Source organism: Natator depressus, chromosome 23 (genome assembly GCF_965152275.1).
Source record: "Natator depressus isolate rNatDep1 chromosome 23, rNatDep2.hap1, whole genome shotgun sequence".
In the NCBI taxonomy this organism is placed as follows: Eukaryota; Metazoa; Chordata; order Testudines; family Cheloniidae; genus Natator; species Natator depressus.
Window position 1 is genome coordinate 13,809,133 of NC_134256.1, and position 25,781 is coordinate 13,834,913.

A 25,781-nucleotide genomic window follows, 5' to 3' on the forward strand; every position below is an offset into this window, starting at 1 on the left:
CCCCCCGACTGTGGAGAACCTCTGCAAGATCCTGGCTGCCTTCCTGGCCGAGGGAACCAACTTCCTGTGGCTGTGACTACCCAGAGCCTCCCCAGGCGAGGGAACCAACCCCTCCCTGGGCCTTACAGGATCCTTTACCCTTCCTGGGCCGAGCTCCATGGGGCCAGCAGCCAAAACACCCTAGGGACCAGGCAAAGTGGCTTGGGGGGCCCGCGCTGTGGCAGCCCCGCAGGGTCTTGGGGAGGTGTTACAATGCTGGGAGGATGGGAAGGGAGATTGTGCTGAGTCTTTTCCGGGGCTGCAGCAGGGCTCTGGCTGGCCCAGAAGTGAAACCTCTTGCTTGAACCCCTTGAGGTTGGGCCTTCCTGGGCTTTACATGCCCTCCAGAGCTCCAGCCGCCAGGGCCTGGACTAGCCTCTTCCCAACGGGGAGTCTGGATCCCAGCTGGTCGCGTCCCCCGGGGTCCACGGCTCAGAAGCAGGAATAACTAGGCTGAACCTGGACTGTGCCAGGGGCAGGACACCGGGGGTTGCGGGGGGGCCAGACCTGCACTCTCTGCAGCACGGCCTCCAGCTGCCAGCCCACCAGGGGTTGCTCCTGTTTACGGGGCCCGTCCAGCCCTGGGGTGCTGGGCTCCCAGCCTCGCTCGGGGGCTGCTCCACAGCGACTCTCGTAACAAAGAGCTGCCCTGTCAGTGCTGCTGCCCCCTTCCCACATGCTGGGCAGCCCTGGGCACTGTGGGGCTGGGACACTGCTCCTGGCATGGCTGTTCCCTCCGCACCGGCCACTCCTGACAGTCTCCAGCTGCAGCCCCAGCTCCCATCAGCAGGTGCAAACCCCAGCTCCCCTCCCCTTCCTTCAGCTCAGGGCTGCCGGGCCTGACTGTGTGTGACCCATGCGGAACCAACGCCCCCTTGGTTTCGCTCCAACTCCTCCCTCTGGATTGAGAGGCAGCACAGCCTGGTGGGCAGAGCACTTGACTGCACCCATGGGATCTGTTCCACGCTCTGCCACTAACTGGCCCTGTGAGTTTGGGTAAAACCCTTTTCCCCTCCCTGTGCCTCAGTTTCCCCTTCCATCCTTTGTCTAATTAGACTGTGAGCTCTTTAGGGCAGGGACTGTCTGTCTCATGTTCTGTGTGTATAGCACCTAGCCCAAGGGGGCTTCTTAGTGCTAATCTGACAGACCATAATCACACCCTCTCAGCTCGCCCAGCCCAGCCCAGCGGCAGGGTGGTGGTGGTTAGGGTTTAACAGGAGATGAACTGATTCCCGGCGCTTCAACTTTTCATGTGTTAGAAGCTGGTTTATTTTCACTGCTCAGTAGCTCCCAAGCAAAGCAAGCGCTAAGCCGCAGGGGCGCTGGGTTAAAGGCAAATTGCACTTGAATTAAAAACCCCTTTGTGGGACTCTGTGACCCACCCTACGGGTACTTCCCAGGCACCTGCTGTGTGAAGATCCAAACACTTTGCCCCCCTCGGTGAGAGAGGCTCACGGGAATGGATTGTCGGGGCGAAAGGGTCGAGGGCTGAAAGCTTTGAGAGCCAGACCCTGCCTGGGCCTGGCAGAGCCAAGTGTCAGGGCTCGGGGACACTTGGGTTCCCTTTGTGGGGGGGTTAAATAGCAACCAATTTCTGGGGGATTCCAGATGAAATCTTTGCTGCAGATCTCAGGGGGGCTGGGGGCAGAGGCGGATTTGACTCTGGAATTGATAATTGCTCAGACGTTTCACACGGGAATGGAGGCGACGTTTCCTGAGCTGCCCAGGGATTGGCAGGGCCATCGCCACAGAGCTCGGCTGAGGCTTGGCCCCAACCCCCTGGATGCTGTAAGACCCTGGGCCTGGCTGTGTGTGGACCCGGGCTAAGCTGACATGCCCGTTGCGGACGGGAGCGAGGGGCTAGGCCTGGCATCTGCCGAAGGAAGTAGCCTGGGGAAGGCAGGTGGCTCCCAAGTGCCATTAGAAATCTGAGCCCCCGGGGGGGGGAGGGCAGCAGAGCCCAGGGGAGACGGGAGGGTAACCCCAACTCTCAGAGCCCTGCTCTCCGGGCCCTAAGAGGAAGCAGGTGGGCGAGAAGCGGGAAGCTGCCCCCTGCTGGGGGGCAGAGGTGCTGCTCGAGCAGGCAGAAGCTGTGGGCGGGGTAAGCGATGGGTGCAGGGGCTGCCCTGAGGCTGCAGGGACTCAGGCTTCAAACTCAGGCCACTGGCTTATGGCCTCGTAGAGGGCGTCCCCAGGGCACTGGGTTGACTTCACGTCGCGATGCCCCTTCAGGGTGTAGCTTTCACTTAGGAAGCCCCCGGATACAGCACATTGGATCGGGCTCTTGGCAACGGTCAGAGTGGTGTTGTCAGGGGCTGTTTCTGCAGGACACCAGCAGCCCCCTGTTAATTTCACACCCGCCCCTGGCCCCTCTCTGCTGCTCAGGGGATGTGAATGTGGCCTGAGTAAATAAACACTCTCTAGCCACGTTCTTGATTGGCTATGTCAGTGTCTCCCCCCCCCCCCCACCATTGTGTTTGGTAATGCGTCTCCCCGCCTCCACACACACATTTGCTTCGCCACGCTCCCCCTCCCCCTCCCTTTCCTGACCCTGTGCCCCAGCCCAGTGCCCCACCGTGGTGGAACCAAGAGCAGCTGTGAACTTCCTAGTTCCCCTGGGGGCCTAGCAGGGAAATCCGTACAGACGGGACCCACGTACTGGAGAAGCTGCCCAGGAAGCTGATTCCCAGTGACTTATTTTTCCAGTTCTTGGCATGGGCCCCCATGGTGCTCCAACCTCTGCCCTCCTAGACTCTGTCATCTTCGCCGATCAGGAAGCTGCAGGCAGAGCGCAGTGTGAGACCTGCACAGGCATGTCGGCCGCACCCTCCCCTCCCCATCGCTCTTGGCAGCTCCCCCAGGGTCATCGCTGGCCCGGCCCGGGTTTGAACCTGGGACCATCAGAGCTAGAAGCTCAATCCTCTGCCATGGAGCTAAAGACCCACTGAGGAAAAGGACTGGAATGGAGGGGCCCGAACCTGTATTGCACTGTTTGGCCATTAGGTGGCGCTGTGTGTAACACCCCTTTGGAAGGCACCAAGGGCCCCACCTGGACGGAGCTGGGGGTGGAGTGAGGGCTGTAGCGGGCCCAGATGTGGGGCAGGAGAACAGCACTGGGAGCCGCTGCCCTGCTGGAAATTCCCAGCTGGGTTTCCATCTCCTGACATCACCAACTCAAAACATTTCACGGAGCAAAATCTCTGGCCAGGTTTTCGTTGCGGGGCGTCAGGCCAGCTGCAGGGAAACGTGCCAATAACGCTGGCATGGGGCGGTGTCACAGAGGCCTTTGCTGGCCCCCACCCCACCCCATTGCCACGGCTCCAGCCCCACACACAAATGCTGTAGGAGTGTAACTGTACCAGGCTAGTTAACACATTACAGCCCCGGTGGGGGTACAATCCTCGGTGCTTACGGTGACAGCACTGCCGAGAACACATGTTAAACCAATCAGCGAACCCACCCGCCTGCTAATGGGCTTACCAGGGATCCCTCCCCTGACTCCAGCCAGGGCTCCAGCCGGGGTGCAGCCCGTCAAAGCCACCCACGGGCTTTTCAGTGCTTCCAAGCTCAGCACAGCTTCTGCTGCGAACATGACCCCTGGGAATCTGTGAGTGCCGCAGGCCGGTCCCTCGATCTGGGAACAGGTCATTCGCAGCCAGTGTCTCGCTCCCCAGGGCGTCGCTTCGAAAGGCTGGGGGCAGAGGTGGGAATTTGCATCCCCGCCTTGGCTGGTCGGTCATTTTACAAGTGTCCTGTGATGGTCCTGACCCTTCCCAGGGTTTGCTGGAGTCATGTCTCCCCCAGAGGAATCACGTCCCATTCCCCCAGACTCCAGACCCATTTACATTTGTAATACAATGAACTCCGGAAATACTCACACTTCGTCCAACCTGCTTTGTGCAGGGTCTGGGAGGAAACTGCTGTCTGTGGCCTATCTCCCCCTACAGAAGTGGGTGGAACCAAGTGCTGTCCGGCACCCTTGGGGAACCCATTGACTTAGTGCCTGGACATGTTTCTCCTCTGCCTGGCATTTCTGCTATGGCCTGTCACAATGTCACGTTTTGACGTTACATTGAAGAAGCATTCTGCCATCACGCCAGCACCCGGCCTTCACAAACCCGCCCAGTCGGCTGGCAGTCTCCTGCCCCAGTTCTCTCTAGAGTCCCTGGGCCGATCTCTCCCACGCCCCTCCTTACTCAGGGTGCCCCCAAACCTTTTCCTTCCAGCATGCAGTTCATTTTCTTAACTTCTGACATGGCTCAGCTGCATTATTAACGATGAGGCTTGTCCTGCTCCATCACATCCTCCGGGTCCTCCTTGCACTCAGCCGACTTCCCTGGTGCTCCCAGTGTCTCCGCAGCCAATTGCTCCTGTGCTGGCCGATGAGCACTTCCACCATCCTCCGCCCGTTTCTGACAACCCCACGTCTGCACCGTCTCCTCAGCTCCTTCCCATCGCCCGCCTTCCCCTTTCCTTGTGGCGCTCGCCAGCCGCCCGTTGACTTCCCCATTCTGCGGCTTCCCTTTCTGAGCATTTTCTGTCACTTTCTTAAGCTTCTGATTAAAAGCCTCTCGCACCTGATGCTGAGCTGCCGCCCCAGGTCACACTTTCCCCTCCACTCTCTGGTCAGCCTCAGAGACAAGCAGCGCACACGTGTGATCCCACGGGCCGGCCGGACGCAGTGCGGCCCCAGAACCTGCATGCATAACAGCACATTTCTTTACAAACAGTCCAAGCCCTCCTTTACTATTTCGGCCATTCTTTGCCCGCATTTTACTTTTGATGGAGTTAACGTTTTGCTGGATCTAGTCTTACATCTCTTCTTCAAACTTTTCCCCTCCCCTGTAGGCCCCTAGACCGTCCCAGCCAGAGTCTCCACACACGGCTAGGTCTTTACTCCCGACACAGAGGTTGTGACCCTGCCCGGTCCGGTTCCAGCCGGTAAACTTGGGTTGGAGGATCCCCCAGGGAAGCAGATTTATTACCAATTCAGCTTCGATCTTACTTCCTGCTTAAAGAGACCTCAAGGACCCAAGCCCCGGCCAGTATTTATTAGTTATTAGTACAGCTCTCAAACAGAAAGGCAGATCCATTACCAAGTCTGCTGAACCAAATTTTGCAGCCGTTGACGTAAACGACAGACTGATCCCCGTGATGTCTTTTGCCACGGCTTGCATACAGCCTTGCATTGGGAAAGAGGAAGAGATAAGCTGGAACTAAGTTACCTATAAGTAGTCCAAGCTGTATGCAAGCCGTGGCAAAAGACATCACGGGGATCAGTCTGTCGCCTGCAAAATTTGTGTCTGGTAAATATCATAGACTTCCCAGCACACAATCACACATCTGCTGCTTAAGCATAAACTTTTACCATCACTATGTTATTTATACATTTCCATTTGTTTGTGGTTAGTACATTTCTCGCACAGTTGCGTGGCAACGCAAATAACAGGGCGCTAGGCTACAAATTTTAGCAAACTGGCATTTTTCACAGCCTGTGAGAGTTTAGCAGCATTCCCAAAGCATCTTGGGAGTCTGGGTCACCAGTTGGCCTGAGGTCTGATAGTAATTTGGCCTCTACCAGTCAACAAACCTTTGTACTGGTATAATGGCATCCCCATGGATGGGGTGGGGGGGTGTTGTAATGTTTTAAGTAGACCGGTCCAGTTAAAGTCCTCAGGCTTTTGCATACAGACATGGGCGGCCTGTGGAGTGACCTTGGTTGAGTCACGTCCCCCTTGTGTGCCTCAGTTTCCCCATCTATAAAGTGGGGATAATGATGCCAACTTCCTTTGTGAAGGGCGTTGAGATCTGCTGGAGAAAGGGGCTAGCTCAGGGCCAGGTGTTATAACTGGGGAGCAAGAGGGTCTGTCGCTGCCCCAGGCAGGTCGTGGAAGCTTCGTGGAGCGGAGAGATGGTGGCAGCCATGGGTAGCAGAGGGCGCTGTGCTGGCCTCCAGTGGGGCAGGTTGGTGGCAGAAGGGGAGGTCTCTCCAGAATCCAGCAACGCACCCAACAGCCACGTGCCCTGATGCCTGACCCCATTGTCATCACCCCCAGCACGGCCCCCAGCACCTCTCTCATGTGTGTTGGGGGGGGAGGGGATTTCTGCTTGGGCTGCCCCGACGCGCTGGTGCTTAAACTCCAAAAGGAAGCTTACAAGCAGTGGAAATTTGGACAGATGACTAGGGAGGAGTATAAAAATATTGCTTGGGTATGCAGGGGTGTAATCAGGAAGTCCAAGGCACAACTGGAGTTGCAGCTAGCAAGGGATGTGAAGGGTAAGAAGAAGGGTTTCTACGGGTATGTTAGCAACAAGAAGAAGGTCAGGGAATGTGTGGGCCCCTTCCTGAAAGTGGGAGGCAGCCTAGTGACACATGATGTGCAAGAAGGTGAAGTACTCAATGCTTTATTTGCCTCAGTCTTCACAGACAAGGTCAGCTCCCAGACTGCTGCACTGGGCAACACAGTATGGGGAGGAGGTGAGCAGTGCTCAGTGGTGAAAGAACAGGTTAAGGACTATTTAGAAAAGCGGGACGTGCACAAGCCCATGGGTCCAGATCTAATGCATCCAAGGGTGCTGAGGGACTTGGCTGATGTGATTGCAGAGACATTGGCCATTATCTTTGAAAACGCATGGTGATCGGGGGAGGTCCCGGACGATTGGAAAAAGACAAATATAGTGCCCATCTTTAAAAAAGGGAAAAAAGAGAACCCGGGGAATTACAGACTGGTCAGCCTCACTTCAGTCCCTGGCAAAATCTTGGAGCAGGTCCACAAGGGATCCATTTTGAACCACTTGGAGAAGAGGAAGGTGATAAGGACCAGTCAACGTGGATTCACCAAGGGCAAGTCATGCCTTCTATGATGAGATAACTAGCTCTGTGGATATGGGGAAAGTGGTGGTTGTGATACATCTTGACTTTAGCAAAGCCTTTGATACGGTCTCCCAAAGTATTACTGCCAGCAAGTTAAAAAAGTATGGATTGGATGAATGGACTATAAGGTGGATAGAAAGCTGGCTAGATTGTCAGGCTCAATGGGTAGTGATCAACAGCTTGATGTCTAGCTGGAAGCCGGTATCAAGCGGAGTGCCCCAGGGGTCGGTCCTGGGGCCGGTTTTGTTCAACATCTTTATCAATGATCTGGATAATGGGATTAATTGCACCTTCAGCAAACTCACAGATGACACTAAGCTGGGGGAAGAGGTAGATACACTGGAGGGTAGGGATAGGGTCCAGAGTGACCTAGACAAATTGGAGGATTGGGCCAAAAGAAATCTGATGAGGTTCAACAAGGACAAGTGCAGAGTCCTGCACTTAGGACAGAAGAATCCCAGGCACTGCTACAGGCTGGGGACCGATTGGCTAAGCGGCAGTTCTGCAGAAAAGGACCTGGGGATTACAGTGGACGAGAAGCTGGATATGAGTAGCAGAGCGCCCTTGTTGCCAAGAAGGCCAAAGGCATATTGGGCTGCATTAGTAGGAGTGTTGCCAGCAGATCGAGGGAAGGGATTATTCCCCTCTATTCGGCACTGGTGAGGCCACATCTGGAGTATTGCGTCCAGTTTTGATCCCCCCACTACAGAAGGGATGTGGACAAATTGGAGACAGTCCAGCAGAGGGCAATGAAAATGATTGAAAATGAAAACAGGGCACATGACGCACGAGGAGAGGCTGAGGGAACTGGGGTTATTTAGTCTGCAGAAGAGAAAAATGAGGGGGGATTTGATAGCAGCCTTCAACTACCTGAAGTGGGGCTCCAAAGAGGATGGAGCTCGGCTGTTCTCAGTGGTGGCAGATGACAGAACAAGGAGCAATGGTCTCAAGTTGCAGTGCGGGAAATCTAGGTTGGATATTAGGAAACACTCTTTCACTAGGAGGTTGGTGAAGCACTGGAATGGGTTAACTAGGGAGGTGGTGGAATCTCCATCCTTAGAAGTTTTTAAGGCCTGGCTTGACAACGCCCTGGCTGGGATGATTTAGTTCGGGTTAGTCCTGCTTTGAGCAGGGGGTTGGACTAGATGACCTCCTGAGGTCTCTTCCAACCCTGATATTCTGTGATTCTATGAAATGCAAGTGGTGCAAAATAATGGTGAGATGGCACCCTGGTGATGCAAATCCAAGGCAGCATCCACGCTGGGGCGGTCAATCTGAGCCAGGGGTGGTGGGTTTTGTGATATGGTGAGATATCCAGGTAGGGATTTCCTATCCCTTTTCCAGGGCTGGGATAGAACCCAGGAGTCCTGGCTCCCAGCCCCCCATTCTAACCACTAGACCCCACTGTCATGGGGCCCCCTGGCGATGCTCTGGAACTGCTCCAGACCAAGCCAGTCAGGACTCTGGGGAAGTCTCCTTTCTGTGAGCAGCCGGTCTTCAAGACACACAGCTCACACAACTTCCACCTTCCTGGGTCTGACCTCGGAGCATTCAGCATCCTCTGCCCCTCTGTGCACTTCCTGGGGAAGTCAGAGGGTCCTGCCCCACAACTTCGCAGTCAGATGTGACTCTCAGCCAGCCAGTAAAACAGAGGTTTATTAGACGACAGGAACATGATCTAACACAGAGCTTGTAGGTGCAGAGAACAGAACCCCTCAGCTGGATCCATTTTGGGCGGCAGTGAACCAGAGAACCACATCTGCACTTCACTCAATGTCTCCAGCCCCCGCCCTCCTCTGGGCTTTCTCCCTTTCCCAGGCCAGGAGGTCACCGGATTCCTTTGTTCTCCAACCCTTTCGCTCTCACCTTGCAGGGGGGAAGGGCCCAGGCCATCAGTTGCCAGGAAACAGGGTTTCAGCCATTCTCTGTGTCCAGACCCCTGCACACTCCTGCCCTCTAGTGCTCTGCAATCATCATACACCCTTATCCCACCATCTAGATACTTAAGAACTGCCTAGGGGAAACTGAGGCACCCCCACAATATTCAGAGGAAACATTAAGAACAGTCCTGCTTCAACACACCTACTCCCCTTCCAGGGCTGGTGATGGAACCCAAGGGTCCCAAGCTGCCGGTGCTTTGGCCATGGGGTGTAAAACGGTCCCGTCTCTACTTCCTCCCCCACCGCTGCAACGGTGCAGAAGCTGCTTTAATAGCAGCCTCCCCACGACCCCCCCCCCCACCACGCCCAACTGAGTCCCAGGCCTTGCTAACGCTCAGTGCCACGGCAGCCCCAGGAGATGATTGCTGCGGGGGTCTCGGCCCAGGGGGAGGCAGTGACTCCTAGAAGCAGGGAGAGCAGCAGCACTGTAGATCAGGGAGGTCTGGCAATGCAAGTGGCTGTCTGGGGTCTGGCAGCCCTGGCACTCAGAGCAGATTGTCAAAGGCCAAACCCTCTCACCACCGGCTCTGTAGCTCCCCCTTGCTTTCGGTCTGTCTTAGGCACCATCCTGGCCCTCATCCCCCTGGCATTCGAGCACTGCCCAACCTCGATTGCATTTATTCTAACTGCCCCCTGCAGGGCAGGGCCTGGCTGCTACCCCCACTGTACAGACAGGGAACCGCTGCAGAGAGAGAATAAGGGACTTGCTCGAAGCCAAACAGAGCATCTGTGGCAGAGGTGGGAAATGAACATGGGTCTCCTGGGTCCCAGGATGGCACCTTCTCTTCCAACCTCCTGCCCCCTTCGTCCCTGGTTCAGTGGGAGCTGTGGGAGCTCTCTGGGGCACAGGAGCTGGCTGGTGCCCAGATGGAGCTACGTTGCCTATTGCACAGATCTCGCTTTTCCCGAACATTGAAGATGCTGCTTCAACCATACCAGGGCCCACCAGGATCCTTGCAGCTGGTCTGTGCTAAATTGTGAACTGTGCCCTGGCCTCCCCAAGCAGGGCAATGGGAGAGGGTGGGGCTGGCCCAAGGCCCTGCTGGATTACGGCTCATGCATACGGAGTACCAGTGCTACAGAGCTCTGTGCCAGGACGGCGCTTTGTGGGGGTTTCGCAGCTCCTCTCTCCAAGGCTGTGTGGGAGCAGTCGCTGCAGAGAATCCCAGGCCTGATTCCCCCCACGCTGGGTCTCCTGAATGGCCCGTGCCCTGGGGGGCTCCATTCCTCACCCAGTGTCTCCTGCTGACTCTCCAGCAGCTGCACGGCAGGTGTCCGAAGACACCACTAGTCCTCTCCAGAGCTCAGGGGGACTGGCCTGGCATCGGACTGTCCTGGCTAAATGGAACAATGGCTCCGGGCAGCCGGAGAATGCCTGTTCCCCCGGCAACCTCAGTGCCATTCCCTCTGAAAGTGATGGTGTCAACGAAGGTGCTGGAGGTGGTCAGGCCTCGTGGTTGGAGCTGGACTCAGGAGGCCGGGGCGTGGGTGGAGCGAGGCTGGAGCGAGAGCAGGGCTGGAGCAGGTCCAGGAGCAGGGCTGGAGCAGCCTAAGACTGTTGCCAATGTCAGGCAGGAGCGAGATCCTGGCCCTGGAGTCCTGTTGAGCAGACTGAGCTGCTGCTGTGAGACTGAAATACTTGCTCCGGGAGTCACGGGCCTGTTCCTGGCTTGTGGATTGGCGGGAGCCCGGCACAGGAGGGACTCAGGCCTGACACATGGCTCCAGGGGGCAGTTGGCTCCCGGCCTCGCTGGGCAGTGACAGGCCAGGTGCAGGGGGCCAGGCGCAGCACCGGGGAGGACATTGGGGAGGCAGGAGCACTGAGGTGGGGCTGAGCGGGCAGGTGCTGAGGAGCTGCGGCCAGCTGGCCAGCAGGGAGGAGGAGCAGCACCCAGCTGTGGAGGGCCTGGCTGAAGTGGCACTTTGTGATCTGTTGCAGGCGGGAGCTGGCTCCCCACATCCGAACGCTCTGCAGCGCAGGCGGATTCACATGTAAACCCAGATCTGGCTCCCAATTCACAGCTGGCCCCTCCCCCCGATCTGGAGTGGCTGAGACTCCAGCGCTCTGTGGAAGAGGCCAACAAATGCCAGCTCCTGGGGTGGGCTTCCCCCAGAGACAATCCCATGCTGGGAAGGGAGGTTCCAAGAGCCGGCAGCTCCACCACTCACACTCCCAGCTTCCTGGGATGAGCCAGGAGCAGAGCTCCGGGTAGCACGCAAAGCCTGGATCAGCACCCCCAGGCCTGCGAGGGACCCGCACTGTCTGGGGGTGTTTGATTTCACAAGAGAGGGGGGTTTCCCACAGACTCTTCAACTCCCTCACCTCTCATGCTTGTTCCCATTTGCCTTTCAGCACCCCCACATGGCCCATGTTGGCCACCAGCTACCTCCTGGTCTGGGCACTTACCTGGCCCCATCATGCCAGTGGCTGAGCACATGGGTGTTGTCGTATTTAGGCTCTCAACCTCCCCTGCAGAGCAGGGACCTGCTCTCTCTAGTTAGCAGGGACCTGCTCTCCCTACTTACTGATATGCCAGGCAGCCCAGGACATTATCACCAGCCCGTTCCCAGTCTTGGCATGGCAGTACATTTCCTTCCCAGTCCCCGTCCCCTGGCATTAATCCCGGGACTCCGCACTGGGGATGTGCACCTGGCAGCACGCAGCCTCCTGAGAACACACAGGCCAGGGTGCAGGGCGAGGGCTCCCAGCGAGAAATGGCAGGAGGGCAATGCTGGGAACCCCCAGGCCGTCTTCAGCTCAAGCATGAGGGCACCCCAGCATCCTGGAGAGCATGAATCTAGCTTCAGCTCAGCCTTTATGTCCCCCCATTCTCTGTGCTAGATGGTTGGTCTCCCGGAGGGACGAAAGTGCCCATCAGGAGTTCCTGGCTTATCCAACGTCAGTTTCCCGCTCTTGTGAAAAGAACAGTGACTTCGCCTACACAAGATCTGGTGTTCTTCAGGCTGGGCTGGGCCTGTACACGTTCCCCTGTAGGGGTGTGTACACCCAGGGCCCGTGAGTCGCAGACGTTTGCCAACGAACATTTGCCAACAGACGTTTGCCCCCTGCTCTCCCCGTGTGCTCAGGGACCACCATCAAAAGGGCACGTCTGCCACCTCCCTCTCAAGTCCTTCGCACCTGCATACTGCCAGGGGAACCTCCCCATTTCTACTGAGGCCTCAGGGACAGGGTTTATGATGAACCGGCTGGAGTTGATCTCCCGCCTCTCCCCCCACGCCGCGTGTTGCACCCCTACGGCTAGCTGGGGATCCAAACTGACGCTCCCCGGTTTGAGCCCCTGCCTAGCCAGGCCCTGTTCCCTCCCCCCAGGCAGTTGTTGGCCCTGATCTCCTGCAGGCAGCCATGACACACAGGTGCTTGGGGGCTTGAGAGAAGGGCTATCACCAGCTGAATGACCCCTGCCTGTACGGTGGGGACTGAGGTGCCCCCCAAGTCCTGTGCTATGCTGAGTCTGGGGAGATGGGCAGGTTCAGCCTCATTAGAAGGGATCGGCCAGACAGAAAGGCAGAATCGGGTCCCCGCACAGAGCCCCTCTACTACCTGCCTGTGTCCTAACCACCAGGACAGTGGCCAATCCCACCTTCAGGTCAGGTTCCAGTGTCGGGCCCTGTCCATACCCACAGTGTGTGGCAACCAGCATGCGCTGATAGACTCCGGTACATGCAGTAAGTTCACAGACACTAGAAACTGCCTAACACCAGGCTGGGGGCTGGGGATGTGTAGGGTACAGAGCACAGCACCCCCTAAGGCCGGGCGGGAGGGCTGGGAAATGCATATGATACAGAGCACAACGCCCTCTAACACCTGGCAGGGGGGCTGAGAGATGGGGGGTGTAGGGTACAGAGCACAGCACCCCCTAAGGCCGGGCGGGAGGGCTGGGAAATGCATATGATACAGAGCACAACGCCCTCTAACACCTGGCAGGGGGGCTGAGAGATGGGGGGTGTAGGGTACAGAGCACAGCGCCCCCTAACCCCGGTCAGTGGGCCTGGAAGCTGGGGGAATATGTAGGATCCGGAGCACAGCATCCCCTAACACCAGGCTGGGGGGCAGGGAGAGGGGGGATATGTGGGGTACAGAGCACAGCACCCCCTCACACCAGGACACGAGGTCTCGTCCGTCTCAGGGCGGAAATGATCACACCCTTCGAATGGGGGATCTGCCACGGGCACTGGCAGGAGCGCGCTGCTTTACATTAAGCTTCTTTGGCTGATGGGCGAACCTCACCCCGCCCTGCGTTTCGAGTGTGAACAGCTGTCGATGGAAACCCAGACGGCAGAGATGGAGCAGGACTAACCAGGATCACTGAGTCTCGCTCTCACCCCGTGTCTACACTGTACAAGGGTGGGAAATAGCAGGTGCCTTTTCTTGCCCTGATATGATTTTGGAGATGCCGACGCTAGCGACAGCTTTCTCCCTGTGTGGGTTGTGGGATCCAGGGGAGCCGTCTGTGTGCTCTGTACAGGACAAGGCGTATAGATCGTTTATACCTCAATGTATCACTGTAAATACAGTTATTTAATATATCAAATAAAAGCAGAACAATACATCAAAAAGCATCAAAATGAAACAGAGGATTGCTATGTACAGGGGGGATTGCTATGTACAGGGGGGATTGCACGTGACTAGTTAACTGCTCGAGAGCTTTCATCACCGTGTACTTTCTGACAGGTTTCCGCGCCCTGTGTAGGGTTTACGTCCCGCCCTCCATCCCCATTTCCGGTCGTGTACGTTTTTGGCGCCGTCGGCCCTTTTGAACATTTCTTTTGTATTGTTTTCTGTGTTTGGCCGGGGGAAGGTTGCGTTCTTGTGTTTTGACATATTTAGAGAAAAAGTATGAACAAGTAGAAAGAAAGGCTGTAAGGGGTTCGCGGCTCCCTCCCTGTCCAACAGGGTGGGAGACCACGCCCCTTGCTACGATACTTCTGGGGTACCTTGGTTCAGGGGAAAATTAGCCCAGTGTTAATGGTTCAGGCCTGCAGTCAGGCCGAGCAATGGTAGAGAGTCTGTTTGCTAGGGCCCTCATTCAGGGCAGGGCTGCAGTCGAGTAGGGGCTCTGGCCTACAGTCAGGCAGGCAGAGCAGCAGATGGTCCATTTGCCTGGCCCTTGATCAGGGCGGGGCAGCAATCAAGTAGGGGGGCTCTGGCCTACAGTCCGGCAGAGCCGTCGCCGTCTAGGGGAGGTTAGCTCTCTGGTGGGAGAGTAAGCACAACCATCTGGCGTCCTGATTCAGGCGGGTGCCAGACCAATCAGGCCTCCTGACAACCAGGTGGGGAGCCTGCCACTCCTGACGGTGGGGTGGCGGTGGTAGGGGAACCCAGGCCTTCCCGCTCCACTGCGTCCCCACCCAGGGCCCTAAACAGCAGCGGAGTGGTCTGCCACTGGGTCAGAGGAGAAAATCCGATCGCAACACGCTGGCCGGCTTGTAGTCAGTAACACAGCTGAACCCAATTCGGCTGCCCTGGGCTCCTTCCTACACACCCATTCCGTGGGTACAGGGGTTCCAGGGTTGTTGTTCGCTTCGCTGGGGTAGACGGCTAGTGGCAGCCCCACCAGCTCCTTGGAGTCCCCGGCGTCTGGCAGCACCGGCAGCCCCTCTGGCTCTCTGTCAGGATAGCGCTCTCCATCAGGGGAGCAGGGAAGAGACGTCCTGCTCCTCCAGCAGCTCTCCCCCAACTCAGCTGAAGGGGCGGCCTTTTATAGTTCCGCTTCCTGTCCCGCCCCTCTGCTTCCGGCAGGGTGGCATGCGGTGGGAGACAAGCCTGCTTTCTGCAACCCTCCTGCCCCCAACAACCCACTTCAGCGAGTCCCAAAATCAAATCCACTTACCAGGGGCCTCCTCTCCTCTTTGCGCTTCGCCAACATCCGGGGTAGAAAAGAGCTCCTGGCCGCATGCATCTCTGACCTCCGAGTCATCTTCTGCCTCTGGGTCCCCCTCCACATCCTTGTCCAAGATTTCCTCCTCCTGGCTTGGTCCACTCTCAACTGACACGCGAGCCACCCAAGTATCCACAGTGGTGTTAGCAGTGGAGGTGGGGTCGCCGCGGAGTATCATGTCCAGCTCTTTGGAGAACCGGCAGCTCATAGGCGCAGCACCGGAGTGGCGGTTTGCCTCCTGCACCCTGTGGTCGGCGTTCCCCAGCTCCTTCACTTTGATCCTGAACTGCCGTGTGTCCCGGTCATCGCCCCTTTCTGTCACGCATCGTGAAATCTGTCCGTAGGTGTAATGATGCTGGTTCTGGTGGGACCCAACTGAGAGTGCCAGTTCAGGACAAACTGCTTCAAGCAGGGCAGTTACAGCCGAAGGCTGGGGGTTTTCCACCTCTAAGGCAAACCAAACCAGCCAAACAGAGCAGACTTTGGTCTCACCCCACTGGCTCACCACAAGTCACACAAGCAATTCCCTTAGACGCTCCAGTTTCCCAGTATCACCAATTGTTATGGGGACAAATGGTTATGAAAACCAATACCCCAGGAAAAGAAAAAAGGCTCTCTTGATCCCAAAGGACCAAGCCCAAGACCCAGGTCAATATACAAATCAGATCTTGTCCCAAATCACGCTGTTGCCAATCCTTTAGACTCTAAAATCTAAAGGTTTGTTCATAAAAGGAAGAAGCTATAGATGAGAGGTAGAATTGGTGAAATGGAATCAATGACATACAGTCATGGCCAAGTTCTTGGTTCAGGCTTGCGGCAGTGACAGAATAAACTGCAGGTTCAAATCAAGTCTCTGGAGAACATACTCAGCTGGGATGCATCTTTCAGTTCTTCTTTCAAAGCTTCAGTGCAGCAAAGTCCCTCCAGAGGGATGAAGCAGGACTGAAGACAAGATGGAGGAGCTGCAGCAGCTTTTTATATTCTCTTGCCATGTGGTCTTTCTTTCTTTGTCCCAAGACAAGCTGTCCATCACGTGGCCTGGAAAAACCTCAGCGTTCTGTCCATAGGCAGGTTCCTGCACACTGTGCTGAGTCCCAAGGCTTCTCTGCCTTCTCTCAATGGGTCAACTGTGTAGCTGATGGTCCTTAATCGGCCATCAAGCAGGCTACGCATTGCATCCGATGAAGTGAGCTGTAGCTCACGAAAGCTTATCCTCAAATAAATTTGTTAGTCTCTAAGGGCCACAAGTCCTCCTTTTGAACTTGTCTGGGGTGGCACCCAGAAGCATAGTACAAGTTTGAACCACAGACAGTATAGAGTCAATACTTATAACTTAAAATACAAAAATGACACAAGCATATAGAGAGCATAATCATAACGAGCAAACCATAACCTTGCCTTAGACACCTTATTTGACCCCCCTTTATACAAGATTTGGTGCCACTACAGGACCTTGGTTGCAACAATGATCTATATGGTCCCAGTTCAAGTCAATAACGTCACAGTTGGTATCATAATTGCTACATCCGGAGTGAAGCTGGGACTGTACAGCCTCCTCTCCCCAAATGCTGATGAGGTCCAGCAGCTCGGCATAGCTCCAAGCAGGTGGATCGCCTGGTGCGTGGAGCAGGCCTGGCCACCTGGAAAGATGCGCTGCACGCATCACCGAGCAAACAGGAAGGGGACTTTCAAAATGGCAAAGGAGTTTACCGAGTGGGGATGATGGATGGTCACCTGAGGGCCGGGCAGTAGAGTTCAAACCGATGACCAGAGAGGCGAGAGCAGGCATTGTGGGACACCTCCCGGAGGCCAATCGCAGCGCCGTAATCGACCTCGGTGTCTACACTGGCACCGCAGCCCTGTAGCCCCGGTGCAGAAAGTTTTTTAAACTGGGCAGTGCTTTTTTTAAAGCTCTGCAACTGCCCTGTTTCCGCGCCCTGAGTGGCGTGGCCGTGCGTACACCTCACCAGTTGCAGCGCAGAAAGCTGCTTTACCGCACTGCAACTTGCCAGCGTAGACAGGACCTAAGGAAACAGTGCCATGACTTTAAACCTCCTGTTTACCGGAAAAAAACAAGGATGTGTTTTGGAGTGGAATAAAAATGTACGTTTTAAAAATGCTGTAACAGTTTTAACACACGATGAAAGTTATATTAAGCTTATTAAACATTTTAGATTTTTGTTGCATTATCAGAATGCTTTTGTTCTTAAATGTTTGCAGCCCACGGGCTGAGACATAAATACATGTTTCTGTGTTTGGTTTGGGTCTAGAAGCTGTATTAAAAGTAATGCTTTATAAAAACAAAAAGGCTTTTTCATTTGTACTTTGTGTTTCTAAGAAGACAAAAAGCATTTTAGTAATAAGTTTGACAGGGGCATTTTTGAATTAGCCAGTTTGTTTTCAAAAGATGTCTAGCTACCATTAAGCAAAAGCCAGGGCCGTAACGTTAATTAAAGGAAAGAGGCATGTAGATTTCAAAGCCTCCTGGTTACAGAAATGGGAATGGCCAGATCACCATTTACAAAATCTTTTTATTAACTCTTTAAATAAACTTACTATATAAAAGAATACAAAAAGAGACCCAAACCAAAACAGTTTTACCTTTAAATTGTAAAGAAAGCTTTAAAAATCAGGGTACTGTTAAAACCCTCATGTTGTTAAGGTTTGGATTTAGACAAAAAAGAAGAAAAAGCAGCTGATGTGAAAAAGTTCTGACAGAGATAAGGGGCTTGTTCTGTTCCCAACATACACACACATACGTTCTTCTTCTTTTCTCATGTTTTTTTGAAATGTAAACCAGGACAAACAAGTTTGCTTTAGGCCTGTTATATAAAATCTGCATGAAGCAGGATTTAAAAATAGCTGCCTTCCCCTGTTTAGCTCGCATGTCCTGTGACCAAAGTTGTTTCACTGTAAAGATGGCCAGAACATGTATGAATTTAAAACAAACAAGAACCCACAGCAGATTGCTTTTCAAAAGACACCCTTTGAACTTATTAAGAGTGTAAAATAAAGAAGCATCTCGGGGTTAAAACCACAAGCAGTTTACAAAAGTAATTTGTTAAAGTTAAATTAAGTTTTTATTGACTTAGGGATTTTAGTATGATTGTTTGTTGCATTATCAGACTGTCTTTGCTTCTAAATGTTTGCAGTCCGTGTGCTGAGACCCAGGTACAAGCTCTTTTTTAACTGTTTAAATGGACTTAATATATCAAAGAATGCAAAAAGAGAAAGTTGGGTTTTTTTTTTTGGTTACCTTGAAATTGTAAAGAAAGCTTTAAAAATCAGGGTACAGTTAAAAACCTCACGTTTTGAAAGTATGGATTTCTACAAAACACAAGAAAAAGCAGCTTATGTGAACCAGTTAGGTTTTTTTTTTAAACCAGAGATAAGGTATTTGTCGCCCCCCTTCCCGCCCCCCCCAACATATTTTTCTTTTCTAGTGATTTTTTAAGTGTAAACCAAAGGCCAAATTTGACCTATTTGAAGCAGGCCCTTCTGTTTTTAAATTTCTTTTGCAGCAAAGGCAGAGGATCAAAACTAAATGTAAACCTAAAGGGCTGCCAAGTTTTACTGAACACTAGTAAGATCAACACCTGTTTACAGGAACGTTAATGGTAAAGAGAAAGCAATATTACCATTCACAATCTATTTAACACATTTGTAACCCTTGAAATGAACTCCCTTGTTCTGTAGTGAAATAAAGAGGCCCCTTTGTAACACGAACTGGTTTAAACTCTTAAGAAGGTGTCGACACTGCCCACGTTAAATTGCTGCCACGACAACACTTTAAGGTGGCAGTGTCCTCGCGGCTCCAGCTCAGGAGGGTGTTTTTTCACACCCCTGAGCGGTGCAAGTTTCAGCGCTGTAAGTGGCAGTGTAGACAAGCCCTAATTAAACTGTGAAATTTTAAAATAGGGAACACTCTCTAAAAACCCCTAAAATTATTTTTGTTGTTTGTCAGCCTCAGTGGGAAAAGTCCCTTAAAATTTAAAAGGCCTTAAAGCCAATGGGGTTATCTATCTATCTATCTATCTATCTATCTATCTATCTAGTGGGAAAGGTGCTTGGGGCCTGTTTTTTTAGATAAGAATAAGGCAGTTAAAGGGGGTGGGTAGTGAGGGGAGGGGCGGGGAGGGGAGGGAGAGGGCTCTTGTTTAAAAATCTTGGGTTGATAGGATTGGTTCAGGAAAATGCATTCTATGATGCAGCTGTAGAACAGTTTCTGATTGGTCCGCCCGAGAGGCAGAGATAACCATGCTGGGGGCTGTGAGCCTTGGGAGCTCCCTCTTTTCCCGGGGGCAGTCGCAAGGGAAGAATTAGTAGGGGAAGCAAAAGTGGATGGGAACCTGGGAGGCAGTGACCATGAGATGGTCGAGTTCAGGATCCTGACACAAGGAAGAAAGGAAAGCAGCAGAATATGGACCCTGGACTTCAGAAAAGCAGACTTTGACTCCCTCAGGGAACTGATGGGCAAGATCCCCTGGAAGAATAACATGAGGGGGAAAGGAGTCCAGGAGAGCTGGCTGTATTTTAAAGAATCCTTATTGAGGCTACAGGGACAAACCGTCCCGATGTGTAGAAAGAATAGTAAATATGGCAGGCGACCAGCTTGGCTTAACAGTGAAATCCTTGCTAATCTTAAATACAAAAAAGAAGCTTACAAGAAGTGGAAGATTGGACAAATGACCAGGGAGGAGTACAAAAATATTGCTTGGGCATGCAGGAGTGAAATCAGGAAGGCCAAATCACACCTGGAGTTGCAGCTAGCAAGAGATGTTAAGAGTAACAAGAAGGGTTTCTTCAGGTATGTTAGCAACAAGAAGAAAGTCAAGGAAAGTGTGGGCCCCTTATTGAATGAGGGAGGCAACCTAGTGACAAAGGATGTGGAAAAAGCTAATGTACTCAATGCTTTTTTTGCCTCTGTCTTCACGAACAAGGTCAGCTCCTAGACTACTGCACTGGGCAGCACAGCATGGGGAGGAGGTGACCAGCCCTCTGTGGAGAAAGAAGTGGTTCGGGACTATTTAGCAAAGCTGGACGAGCACACGTCCATGGGGCTGGATGCGTTGCACCCAAGAGTCCTAAAGGTGTTGGCGGATGTGATTGCAGAGCCATTGGCTATTATCTTTGAAAACTCATGGCGATCAGGGGAAGTCCCGGACGACAGGAAAAAGGCTAATGTAGTGTCCATCTTTAAAAAAGGGAAGAAGGAGGATCCTGGGAACTACAGGCCAGTCAGCCTCACCTCAGTCCCTGGAAAAATCGTGGAGCACGTCCTCAAGGAATCAATTCTGAAGCACTTAGAGGAGAGGAAAGGAAAGTGATCAGGAACAGTCAGCATGGATTCACCAAGGGCAAGTCATGCCTGACTAATCTAATTGCCTTCTATGAGGCGATAACTGGCTCTGTGGATGAGGGGAAAGCGGTGGACGTGTTGTTCCTTGACTTTAGCAAAGCTTTTGACACTGTCTCTCACAATATTCGTGCCAGCAAGTTAAAGAAGTATGGGCTGGATGAATGGACTATAATGTGGATAGAAAGCTGGCTAGATTGTCGGGCTCAATGGGTAGTGCTCAATGGCTCCATGTCTAGTTGGCAGCCGGTATCAAGTGGAGTGCCCCAAGGGTGGGTCCTGGGGCCGGTTTTGTTCAATATCTTCATAAATGATCTGGAGGATGGTGTGGATTGCACCCTCAGCAAGTCTGCAGATGAGACTAAACTGGGAGGAGAGGTAGATACGCTGGAGGGTAGGGATAGGATACAGAGGGCCCTAGACAAATTGGAGGATTGGGCCAAAAGAAATCTGATGAGGTTCAGCAAGGAGAAGTGCAGAGTCCTGCACTTAGGACGGAAGAACCCAATGCACCGCTACAGACTAGGGACCGAATGGCTAGGCAGCAGTTCTGCAGAAAAGGACCTAGGGGTGACAGTGGACAAGAAGCTGGATATGAGTCAACAGTGTGCCCTTGTTGCCAAGAAGGCCAATGGCATTTTGGGATGTATAAGTAGGGGCATTGCCAGCAGATCGAGGGACGTGATCGTTCCCCTCTATTCGACATTGGTGAGGCCTCATCTGGAGTACTGTGTCCAGTTTTGGGCTCCACACTACAAGAAGGATGTGGAAAAATTGGAAAGAGTCCAGCGGAGGGCAACAAAAATGATTAGGGGACTGGAACACATGACTTTTGAGGAGAGGCTGAGGGAACTGGGGATGTTTAGTCTACGGAAGAGAAGAATGAGGGGGGATTTGATAGCTGCTTTCAACTACCTGAAAGGGGGTTCCAAAGAGGATGGCTCTAGACTGTTCTCAGTGATAGCAGATGACAGAACAAGGAGTAATGGTCTCAAGTTGCAGTGGGGGAGATTTAGGTTGGATATTAGGAAAAACTTTTTCACTAGGAGGGTGGTGAAACACTGGAATGTGTTACCTAGGGAGGTGGTGGAATCTCCTTCCTTAGAAGTTTTTAAGGTCAGGCTTGACAAAGCCCTGGCTGGGATGATTTAATTGGGGATCGGTCCTCCTTTGAGCAGGGGATTGGACTAGATGACCTCCTCAGGTCCCTTCCAACCCTGATATTCTATGATTCTATGATTCTATGAAGGGTACGTTCTCTTCCGCCTCCCCTCCGCCCCTCCTGCAGCTCGCTATACTTTCCTTGCATAATGACAGGTTTCAGAGTAGCAGCTGTGTTAGTCTGTATTCGCAAAAAGAAAAGGAGGACTTGTGGCACCTTAGAGACCAATATATTTATTTGAGCAAAAGCTTTCATGGGCTACAGCTCACTTCATCGGATGCTCATGAAAGCTTATGCTCAGATAAATTTGTTAGTCTCTAAGGTGCAACAAGAACTCCTTTTCTTTATACTTTCCTTGTCTCACTAACCAAAAAGGATCTCTTCCTGTTTTCTGTACTCTCCTTCTCTGAGCCCTGGTCTACACTAGGACTTTAGGTCGAATTTAGCAGCGTTAAATAGATGTAAACCTGCACCCGTCCACACGATGAAGCCCTTTATTTTGACTTAAAGGGCTCTTAAAATTGATTTCCGTACTCCACCCCTGACAAGTGGATTAGCGCTTAAATTGGCCTTGCCGGGTCGAATTTGGGGTACTGTGGACACAATTCGACGGTATTGGCCTCCGGGAGCTATCCCAGAGTGCTCCATTGTGACCGCTCTGGACAGCACTCTCAACTCAGATGCACTGGCCAGGTAGACAGGAAAAGAACTGCGAACTTTTGAATCTCATTTCCTGTTTGGCCAGCGTGGGAAGCTGCAGGTGACCATGCAGAGCTCATCAGCAGAGGTGACCATGATGGAGTCCCAGAATCGCAAAAGAGCTCCAGCATGGACTGAACGGGAGGTACGGGATCTGATCGCTGTATGGGGAGAGGAATCCGTGCTATCAGAACTCCGTTCCAGTTTTCGAAATGCCAAAACCTTTGTCAAAATCTCCCAGGGCATGAAGGACAGAGGCCATAACAGGGACCCGAAGCAGTGCCGCGTGAAACTGAAGGAGCTGAGGCAAGCCTACCAGAAAACCAGAGAGGTCAACGGCCGCTCCGGGTCAGAGCCCCAAACATGCCGCTTCTATGATGAGCTGCATGCCATTTTAGGGGGTTCAGCCACCACTACCCCAGCCGTGTTCTTTGACTCCTTCAATGGAGATGGAGGCAATACGGAAACAGGTTTTGGGGACGAAGAAGATGATGATGATGATGAGGTTGTAGATAGCCCACAGCAAGCAAGCGGAGAAACCGGTTTTCCCGACAGCCAGGAAATGTTTCTCACCCTGGACCTGGAGCCAGTACCCCCCGAACCCACCCAAGGCTGCCTCCTGGACCCAGCAGGCGGAGAAGGGACCTCCGGTGAGTGTACCTTTTAAAATACTATACATGGTTTAAAAGCAAGCATGTGAAAGGATTAATTTGCCCTGGCATTCGCGGCTCTCCTGGATGTACTCCCAAAGCCTTTGCAAAAGGTTTCTGGGGAGGGCAGCCTTATTGCGTCCTTCATGGTAGGACACTTTACCACTCCAGGCCAGTAACACGTACTCAGGAATCATTGTACAACAAAGCATTGCAGTGTATGTTTGCTGGCGTTCAAACAACATCCGTTCTTTATCTCTCTGTGTTATCCTCAGGAGAGTGAGATATCATTCATGGTCACGTGGTTGAAATAGGGTGCTTTTCTTCAGGGGACACTCAGAGGAGCCCGTTCCTGCTGGGCTGTTTGCCTGTGGCTGAACAGATATGTTCCCTGCTGTTAGCCACGGGGAGGGGGGAGGGTTGAGGGGGTAGCCACGTGGTGGGGGGAGGCAAAATGCGACCTTGTAACGAAAGCACATGTGCTATGTATGTAATGTTAACAGCAAGGTTTACCCTGAAAGACTGTAGCCACTGTTTTCTAAAATGTGTCTTTTTGAATACCGCTGTCCCTTTTTTTTTCTCCACCAGCTGCTTGTGTTTCTATGATCACAGGATCTTCTCCTTCCCAGAGGCTAGTGAAGATTAGAAAGAAAAAAAAATCGCACTCATGATGAAATGTTCTCTGAGCTCATGCGGTCCTCCCACACTGACAGAGCACAGACGAATGCGTGGAGGCAAATAATGTCAGAGTGCAGGAAAGCACAAAATGACCGGGAGGAGAGGTGGCGGGCTGAAGAGAGTAAGTGGCAGGCTGAAGAGAGTAAGTGGCGGGCTGAAGACAGGGCTGAAGCTCAAATGTGGCAGCAGCGTGATGAGAGGAGGCAGGATTCAATGCTGAGGCTGCTGGAGGATCAAACCAGTATGCTCCAGTGTATGGTTGAGCTGCAGCAAAGGCAGCTGGAGCACAGACTGCCACTACAGCCCCTGTGCAACCAACCGCCCTCCTCCCCCAGTTCCTTAGCCTCCACACCCAGACGCTCAAGAACACGGTGGGGGGGCCACCGGCCAACCAGCCACTCCACCACAGAGGATTGCCCCAAAAAAAGAAGGCTGGCATTCAATAAATTTTAAAGTTGTAAACTTTTAAAGTGTGTGCCTAAAGTGCTGTGTGGCATTTTCCTTCCCTCCTCCACCACCCCTCCTGGGCTACCTTGGTAGTCATCCCCCTATTTGTGTGATGAATGAATAAAGAATGCATGAATGTGAAGCAACAATGACTTTATTGCCTCTGCAAGTGGTGATCGAAGGGAGGAGGGGAGGGTGGTTAGCTTACAGGGAAGTAGAGTGAACCAAGGGGTGGGGGGTTTCATCAAGGAGAAACAAAGAGAACTTTCACACCGTAGCCTGGCCAGTCATGAAACTGGTTTTCAAAGCTTCTCTGATGCGTACCGCGCCCTCCTGTGCTCTTCTAACTGCCCTGGTGTCTGGCTGCCCGTAACCAGCAGCCAGGCAATTTGCCTCAACCTCCCACCCCGCCATAAACGTCTCCCCCTTACTCTCACAGATATTGTGGAGCACACAGCAAGCAGTAATAACAGTGGGAATATTGGTTTCGCTGAGGTCTAAGTGAGTCAGTAAACTGCGCCAGCGCGCCTTTAAACGTCCAAATGCACATTCTACCACCATTCTGCACTTGCTCAGCCTGTAGCTGAACAGCTCCTGACTACTGTCCAGGCTGCCTGTGTACGGCTTCATGAGCCAATGCATAAAGGGGTAGGCTGGGTCCCCAAGGATACATATAGGCATTTCAACGTCCCCAACAGTTATTTTCTGGTCTGGGAATAAAGTCCCTTCCTGCAGCTTTTGAAACAGACCAGAGTTCCTGAAGATGTGAGCGTCATGTACCTTTCCCGGCCATCCCATGTTGATGTTGGTGAAACGTCCCTTGTGATCCACCAGAGCTTGCAGCGCTATTGAAAAGTACCCCTTGCGGTTTATGTACTCGCCGGCTTGGTGCTCCGGTGCCAAGATAGGGATATGGGTTCAGGCTATGGCCCCACCACAGTTTGGGAATCCCATTGCAGCAAAGCCATCCACTATGACCTGCACTTTTCCCAGGGTCACTACCCTTGATATTAGCAGATCTTTGATTGCGTGGGCTACTTGCATCACAGCAGCCCCCACAGTAGATTTGCCCACTCCAAATTGATTCCCAACTGACCGGTAGCTGTCTGGCGTTGCAAGCTTCCACAGGGCTGTCGCCACTCGCTTCTCAACTGTGAGGGCTGCTCTCATCTTGGTATTCATGCGCTTCAGGGCAGGGGAAAGCAAGTCACAAAGTTTCATGAAAGTGCCCTTACGCATGCGAAAGTTTCGCAGCCACTGGGAATCGTCCCAGACCTGCAACACTATGCGGTCCCACCAGTCTGTGCTTGTTTCCTGAGCACAGAATCGGCGTTCCACAGCATGAACCTGCCCCATTAGCACCATGATGCATGCATTGGCACGGCCCATGCTTTCAGAGAAATCTGTGTCCATGTCCTGATCACTCACACGACCGTGCTGACGTCGCCTCCTCGCCCGGTATCGCTCTGCCAGGTTCTGGTGCTGCATATAGTGCTGGATAATGCGTGTGGTGTTTAATGTGCTCCTAATTGCCAAAGTGAGCTGAGCGGCCTCCATGCTTCCCTTGGTATGGCGTCCGCACAGAAAAAAGGCGCGGAACGATTGTCTGCCATTGCTGTGACGGAGGGAGGGGCTACTGACGACACGGCTTACAGGGTTGGCTTCAGGGAGCTAAAATCGGCAAAGGGGGTGGCTTTACATCAAGGAGTATTTCAGGCAGGACTTCACGGAGGGTTCCAATAAGAAATGGTGCACCTAAGTTATTGTTCTTATTGGAACAAGGAGGTTAGTCTGGCCTCTGATTGATACATGGCTAGATTTACCTCGCTGCACCGTCTCTGTGAGTGACTGCAGTGTGACCTAGAGGAATGAGTCCCTTATAAAAGGCCGGGCCTCCAGCTCAGATGGGAGAGAGCTGCCAGATGAGCAGCACGTCTCTTCCCCGCTGTGGAAGCACAGACCTAACGGAGAGTGCTATCCTGACAGAGACCCAGAGGGGTTGCCAGATACCAGGGACACTGAGAAGCTGTTGGGGT